The sequence below is a fragment of the Sander lucioperca genome, chromosome 4, assembly GCF_008315115.2.
Source record: "Sander lucioperca isolate FBNREF2018 chromosome 4, SLUC_FBN_1.2, whole genome shotgun sequence".
In the NCBI taxonomy this organism is placed as follows: Eukaryota; Metazoa; Chordata; class Actinopteri; order Perciformes; family Percidae; genus Sander; species Sander lucioperca.
The window spans coordinates 22,374,118-22,382,473 of record NC_050176.1 but is presented as its reverse complement, the minus strand read 5'-3'; the positions used below and the strand labels follow the sequence as shown (position 1 = coordinate 22,382,473).

At 38.3% G+C, this 8,356-nt stretch overlaps 1 long non-coding RNA gene across 1 annotated transcript; it reads right to left on the bottom strand.

Moving 5' to 3' along the window:
- LOC116052172 lies at nt 1–7,784 on the bottom strand. The gene is made up of 3 exons (XR_004105511.1): nt 7,675–7,784; nt 7,318–7,351; nt 1–86 (listed from the first exon to the last, which is right to left on the bottom strand). It is a non-coding gene; the product is annotated as an uncharacterized LOC116052172 (long non-coding RNA).
- Nucleotides 7,785–8,356: the final 572 nt, after the last annotated feature.

Genomic DNA, 8,356 nt, shown 5'->3' with positions numbered 1-8,356 from the left:
CTTCCAAGCAGCTTATGTTCCTTAGCAGCCACACTGTCATACAGGAAGAAGGCCAGAACCACAACCATCCAGCACAGGCGAGCCATCTGCACACATATCAGGTTTAATAACAGAGTGCATTTAACACACATAATTCTCACAAAAACAGATAATAAACAATATGAAGAACTAAACCCACAAACTTAAAATGTAGATTCTAAAGAAATAGCTTTACTCTGGCAGATGAGTCGGCTGCAGCTGTTGACCGTGTGTAGCCTATTTAACTCAATGTTGGATAACATTTCAAATATTTTTTACAAGGCAGAGTCTCCTGAGATGATCATTAAATAACTCACCTTTTGCGTCTGTTGTCAGTAGGATCTTCTGCTGGAGGGGACAGAAATACACAAATATGCATTAATATTTGTATTTCTAGAAATGTTTGCAAATCTGTTAAAAGACTTTTTAGAAATCCTGCTAAATAACTAAACAGGTAATTTCCACAGTAGTTAGACAAAACAAAATCACATGACACACATCACATTTTAGAGTATCTTCAGGTGTATGACTGTCAGCTAAAAAATGTACACCTTCTTATTTCATGTACCTGCTTTGGTGAAGAAAGATGTCTGACAGATGCTCTGAAGACTGTGAAGTTTTCTTCTTTCTTGAAGGGAAGTTGCTGCTGCAGTGAACAGAGGAACTTTTATAGGGAAAATGGCCAAACCATTTATCCCTCCCCCTTCATACCTTTATTTGAACATGTCTTTCAAAAGGTAGAGAGGAAGAATAAAAAAGTGCAAAGGTGTTGTCTTAGTATAATTTGAGAAATTATAAAGAGGATTGCATCATCCCTGAAATGAGAAACAGAGTGACTAGAGTGAGTAGAGCTTAACATTTAAAGTTAAAGTAGAATGCATGAAAAAAAGTACTTTATTAATCCCTCATTGGGGAAATTTAATTTTACACTATGTTGTTATTATTCAATCATTACTAACAGACTTAACACCCAGGTATCTGTAGTCCTCAACCATTTACACATCACTACCCAGAATACACAGGGGCTGCGGAGCTGTTGCCCTCACTGTAAAAATTATCAAAGTGGTTCTACTTAAAAATGTAAGTTCAATTGCTGCCTTTAAAAATGTGAGTAAACCCAACGTTAATAATAGTGTTGTTTCAACTCACAAAGTTAAGTTATAGAATATTTTTAATGAATGCTTATTTATTGTTTGAACTTGATACTGTGAGTTAAAACAACTATCAATATTACATTGTCCACTTGAGGAAACGTGCTTCCTCTTGTCAAGCGAAAATACAATTCTTTGCTATTTCAACTCACGAAGTTAAGATAGAGAAGATCTTTAAATAATGATCATTTATTGTTTGAACTTGATACTGTGAGTTAAAACAACCATCTGTTTTACATTGTATATTCAAGGAAACTTGCTTCCTCTTGTTAAACAAACATACCATTCTACACCCCTTCAACTCAAGTTAGGCGTACTAATTTTTTTAAGGCAGCAATTAAACTTATACTTTCAAATTAAGCAGACTAATGTTTTTCATTTTCATTCCGTATCTCAACTAATAGCAAATTCACCAGTTTCCTAAAAGATCACACTGAATAAACTTAAGCTGTTCTAAACCATGTATTTAAACATTTAACTCCATTAAAGCCTTCTTCAAATACACTTGTACATGAATGATGAGAAAAGCCTGAAAGTCAATGTAAATAAAGTATTTATCTTAAAAGGGATATTTGGCAAAATTATTATCTGTAGTTGTCAAATGTGACAAAATAAATAGGGCGCTGATTCTAAATTACATACAGACGTGGACGAAATTGCTGGTACCCCTTCCATTAGAGAAAAACCCACAACAATCTCTGAAATAATTTGAAACTGACAAATTCATAATAAAGAAAAATTAACTAACTTAATTAATTAATTAACTTATGAAAATCAGACATTGCTTTTGAATTTTGGCTTTGGAAATAATTTGACCATAGGGGGAAAAGAGGAAAATTGATGACAAATCAAAGAGACTGATAATACGAATGGTAACCAAAGAGCCCAGGTCATCCGTCTCTGCGATTTGTCATCAATGTTCCTCTTGCAGCCACCTCCAGGGAGGTCGCCTAAAGTCTCGTGGACCTTAAACTTCTGAATATGTGCAACTGCAGTCACAGAAACATCAAGCTGTTTGGAGTTGGTCTTAAACAGTGTTCTAACTATACCGTGGCCTTTAGGGGAGCCATTTTTTCTTTTTTTCAAGCGTGCGCTTGCGACTTACCCTACAGTCACATTAGCTACAAAAAAGAGTGATATGCACTCGCTTGATGGGTGTGCCTAGCCTACTCCTGGTTGTTTGGCAACAGTAAACAGAAATTCTCTGATGCTACCTTCAAGCACGTCTTACAAGAGGTATTGTTAAGTCACAAAACGATGTTTTTGGCTTTCAAAGTATTTATTTCTCGATAGGGGTAACAAAATATATGAGATAAAATGACAAATATATCAGATATATACAGAAATACGATGTCCTTAAGCGTTTCCGCAATCTTGAATGATCTTCTCATCGCTCAGCTTTTGCATAAAATAGACTTCTTGTCAATTTTGGCCCCGCCTTTCTCTTGTGGCAAACGGCCACACCCATTGAAAATGAATGACAGCCTGTCGCTTTGTCTCTGTCTCTTGTAGCTAATGTGACTGAGGGGTAACAATGACTTACAAAGATACATAACAGCTACAAGTGTATGCACTATACAGGATTTACCCTATTATACTTTATCGACAGGAATTGATAGGTCAAACAGCAAACAGTAACCCACAAATAGTCTATAAACAAAGCATCAGGCTGTCTTTGAGATTTCACATGAACAACGGTTAAAGTTACTCAGGCTACCGAAGAATACCATAATTCCTCCGTTCAATTAGGCCTAAGCGACGCACCCCAAGCTTCCACCCTTAACCGTTTTGCCAGCAGCGTGTTGGCATTTGAACAAAGTGCTGTGTGACCACAGTGTGTGCAGACTGTAGTTACAGTATTGCCTGAGGCCTTTTGGAGGAGCAACACTTTGGTTTTAGTTCGTGATCTCCCTGCAGCGGAAACGGTCTCTAACATGTTCCGTTTGAACTTCAACTTTACTCTGCAAAGAAGTGTATTGGGAGTTGAACCTGGAATTGCCTCCAGCCTGAAAAGAAAGAACAAGAACTTTGCTATTAATATGTGAAAAGGTGAAGTGAAAAACATGCAGCTGTTACTTGCACGTATTCTGAATAAAACCAAAGGATGTGGCCAATGGCCAAGTGTGACTTTGCTCAAAATGCAAAGGCGTTATACTTTAAGCTATTCCATCAATCAATAGATAATCTCGCTCAAGGGTTAAAGACGACACAAGGGTTAACAAACAGCCATGTATATCGGCTCTTCCAGTCTCTCCACTGCTGGCTGTTCCAATTTAACGGGAGAGAGGAGCAAGAGGGGTTAGGATCGTGACCTGCCTCTGACGAGCTGTTACCGCCACCATCTTCAGCCAGAAAGGACATTATTTCTTCAGTTTCTTCTTGCGTTGTCACCCTGGCGGGAGGTGTGCCAACAGGGCTTGCAGCAGGTGAATCCGTCGTGCTACTAACGTCATCACTACACAATTTCTTAGTAAAACCAAAATCAATTTAACTGCCTTGTTTTCTTTTTGCCATGGCTATATGATGCAAACAGCAGAATGGATTTCAAGGACTTTGCGTGCCGATTAATGGCCTCCAACGTTTATATTTTTTCTACAAATCTTTGAGTTAATATGTACTAAACATGAGTTGAATTTGCACCGCAGCGCAGCCACGCCTTGATGCTCATGACAAGAATAGCAGGTATAGTTATCTTTTTTGAAGGGAATTAGGTTTAAATCTCCAACATGCATGAATGCAATATTTTTGCAATTTTACACATAATAATCCACGATGATCCCATTACACAAAACTGAAATTGCACGTCAAAATGACACACTGTTACTATTTTTAGAGACCCCCCAAAATTTCAGGGGAGCCCATGTCTTATTAAGGGGAGCCGAGTTCCCCTTAGCTCCCCCGTAGTTCGCACCCTCTTATAGCCTTTACCATGGTTAACATGGTTGGGTAACAAAAGCATCAAAAACGTTTAAAAAAGCAACAAAAACATAGAAAGAAAGCATCAAAAGTGTCGAAGAAAGGGATATAAATGTCGGTGTTGATTGATTGACAAGTGCACGGTCGACGGGAAGACAACACAAGGGTTAACATGCTTGTCTAGAATTTTCTTTCTAATCTCCTGAGACAACTCTATCCTTAGCTTTCTGTGGTCCATGTTCAGTGTGGTACACACCATGATACCAAACAGCACAGTGACTACTTTTCACCCTTTAAATAGGCAGGCTGACTGAAGTTTGAAGACACCTGTGATGCTAATTGCAGGAACACCTTAGTTTAACATGTCCTTATGGTCAAATTATTTCCAAAACTAAATTACAAAGCAATGTCTGATTTTTATCAGTTAATTTTCAGTACATTTTTATTTATTATTACTTTTGTCAGTTTCAAGTTATTTCAGGGATTGTTGTGGTTTTTTCGTATCCCTTTTAAAGACCTGTGTGCATCGAAGCTCATTAAACAAGTTAACATCACACAGTCGCCTAAGCAGAGAGAAGTCGACCCAACAAACTTTTACCACAATCATTCAATCAAAATTAGATGCTATAAATCCTCGGATTGTTTGCATTTAACATTCAAAAGCACGTAATAAAGAAATAAAATCTGCCTGGGAACAAAACAGTTGAGACCATCAGCTCTAATCAGTCCAAAATTAAGTTGGTCTATAACAGTGCTTTAAATCCTGAGACTGCTGTTTGCATAAAATAAGGCATTTAACATTCATTAAAGGTGCTCTAAGCGATGTTGGGTGACGTCACTTCTTGTTGACGTTCAAAGTATTGTCCAACAAAACGGAGGCTAGCTCTATCCCTAGCTAGGGATAGTGAGGAGATGTTTGCTGTATGTGACAAAAAATGTTGTAGCCTAAAGAACGTGTGACATCGCTTAGAGCACTTTTAAACATGCAGTATATGTTGAATAAAATTTGTCTGCCTGAGCAGAAACAATCACCTCATCAGTCCAACAAAATGAACTGGGCCAATATCAGTCCCTTAAATGCTGGGAGTCCATGCTTAAAGTTTTAGTCTTAGTGTACAAAAATAAAAAAGACTGCAACATTGAGTAGTAATAATGAGAATACAACAACACAAAACTCCTCCTAAAGTCCTATTCCATTGAAAATATAGAAAATCCTGAGCTAGAGGCTGCCCCAAATCCTGGGTTTTTTACAGTACAGAACAGTGCTAAATGTTTACGTGTATGAAAAAAAAAACTTTGACAAAAACCCTTTCTATATGAGAAACTTGAGAAAACAAAGACAGGAGTTACAATCTGTACCTCAGGATTCTGAATACTTCATGGCTTCTAGGTCCTCGAGATTGACACAGTAGGTGACACCCATAAGCATGGCATAGCTCAGTGCTACCTAGTGAATTGGAGGGGGTCTTGCAAAGAAACACAAGGAGGTTAACAGGCACAGCCAATGTGCGCAGCTGTAACCGGTTGACATGCGTACAATCTCTGACTTAGATTTAAGCACATACTCTGTGATGGTTAGGGTAAGGGGCTTTGGTGGGGGGCTGTCAACGCATTCATGTAACATAGTTAGCTAGCAACTGACACTTTGGCAAGCTAAAACGAGGGTCCTACAAATGCGGTCGTGTAAATGCAGGCTCCAGTACTGCAGGATGCTACTCTTTAAATGGCCATTTCAAAACTCAGTCATAATCCTCAAATACAGAGCAGGGAAGTCAACAGTCCTGATCATTAACGACAACATTTTTTTCAGAACTTCAAGGAGAGGGAGATTGAAATATATAGAAAATCATCTAAAAAACACACCCTAGCCAAATGGTAAAAAAGTGAAAGACAAATGTAGATGTGAGATTCTTCAAATACAGGACTTTATCAGTCCACATGGTAGATTTTAGAGTATCCGGTACGGATAAAGCACTTTTGCCGAGTACGAGTATTATACGAGTAATACGAGTCAATATCTGTGCTCGGATTGAATAAAAATCCTCATTGGGTAGCTGACTGTGTCTGTGTTCTGTGATAGGCTAATCGTCACAGCGCCCCTCCCCTACACACATACAGATTTATTGTGTTGCTGTGTCCCGCTCTGCTCACTCACACAGAACAACTCTCTCTCTCTCTCTCTCTCTCTCTCTCTCTCTCTCTCTCTCTGTCTCTCCCTCAGTCACTCAGGTTCACGGGTCTTTTCCGTTAACGTTTAGGGTTTCTTCAGCTTCAGGTTTGTTTTTTACTTCGGTTTGTAGTACTTCCTTATTAACCAGTAGAGTTCTGGTAAACGTGGGGTTTGTTCAGACGTGGTGCTTGGTAGAATGCGACTCGCGTTGCGTCTCTGCCTGTCAGAGATTTTTTTTCTTTATTAAACCGTCAGCTGGCTCTAAACAGATCTGAAAAACAGCGTCGGACTATTTGATCCGTAGAACACAGTCCCCCCCGCCCCCCTCTCTCTCTTTCTCTCTCTCTCTCTCTCTCTCTTACTCACTCACTCACACACACACACACACACACACACACACACACACACATACCTGGTGTGGAAATAAAAAAAAAAAAAAAAAAAATCACACTGATCATAAAGAAATTAAAAGTTAAAAAAAGAAAGTTATGTTGAGTATGAAAACTCTTGTGCATTACATTTTACTTCATAATTGCAACTGCATGTGTTGTATTCATTGTTGTATTCATTGTTCTTGTTCTGTATATAGTTTGTTTGTTATCGTGATCTGAAGCTCAATGCTGATGCTGTCATGTAAATAGTTTTCTAATCAGCAATAAATATAACAATTTCTGATCAACCCATATCAATTGCATGCTTAAAATAGCATACAGGTTGAAGCCCCGCCCATTTCAAGACAACCCGACCCACTTCCGGGTTAAATCCCGCCCATTTCCGGCTTAGGCCCCGCCCAGTCCGAGTACATATACAGATACAGATAATTCATATGGTTAACAGATACAGATAATGCTGTACTCGCTCATCCCTAGTAGATTTATTTTTTTTTTTTTAGTTACTAAACCAACAAACTTAAAATGTAGATTCTAAAGAAATAGCTTTACTCTGGCAGATGAGTCAGCTGCAGCTGTTGACTGTTCGTAGCCTAGTTAACGCAATGTTGGATAACATTTCAAATATTTTTCACAAGGCAGAGTCTCCTGAGATGATCATTAAATAACTCACCTTGGCGTCTGTTGCCAGCAGGATCTTCTGGCCCCTACAGAAAGGGACACAAATATGCATTAATATTTGTATTTCTAGAAATGTTTGCAAATCCGTTAACAGGCTTTTTAGAAATCCTGCTAAATAACTAACAAACAGAACCTCTCCACAGTAGTTAGACAAAACAAAATCACATGTACTCATGTCCATTTTAGAGTAACTTTAGGTGTATGACTATCAGCTAAAAATATTTTAAAGATGTAACCTTTGCTTTAGGAAAATGGTGATTTTATACAGACTAAATTATTAATCATAAAAATCATCAGCACATTAATCATTAATGAACTAATTGGTTGCAGTTTATCTTATTTCATGTACCTGCTTTGGTTGAGAAAGATGTCTGACAGATGCTCTGAAGACGGTTTTCTTCTCAGTGTTTGAAGGGAAGGTGCTGCTGCAGTGATCGGTCAGAGGAAAGGCACATTGTATTTATAGGGGAAATGGCCAAACCCCTTATCCCTCTTCATACCCTTATTTGAACATGTCTTTCAAAAGGTAAAAAGAGGAAGAATAAAAAAGTGCAACAGTGTTGTCTCAGCATGATTTGACAAATTATAAAGAGGATAAAGTAATGCATCATACCCTAAATGAGAACCAGCTTAAAAATTAAAGTTAAAGTAGAATGCATGAAAAAAAAGTTTACTTTATGAATCCCTCATTGGGGAAATTTAATGTTACACTATGATGTTATTATTCAATCATTACACACACATAGACCTGAAATACACACACAAAAACAAAATGCAGCAAATAACACCTTTCCAGGAAAGCTTCTCCACAGTGCTGGGGAGGTAGGTCTGGCAATGTGAGACTAAGGATCTATTTGACGTCAATGTTACATCAAAATGACGTAGATCCGCCAGGATTTTAAGTGCGCAATCTTTTCCTTGACTCTTTTCTTACCTGGCCACCTTTTCCACGTTTTCACCCTCCCCTACGGGCAACCTTGCCACCTTTTCCACGTTTGCCGCCTCCTCTAGGCTTAACCATGTCACATTTT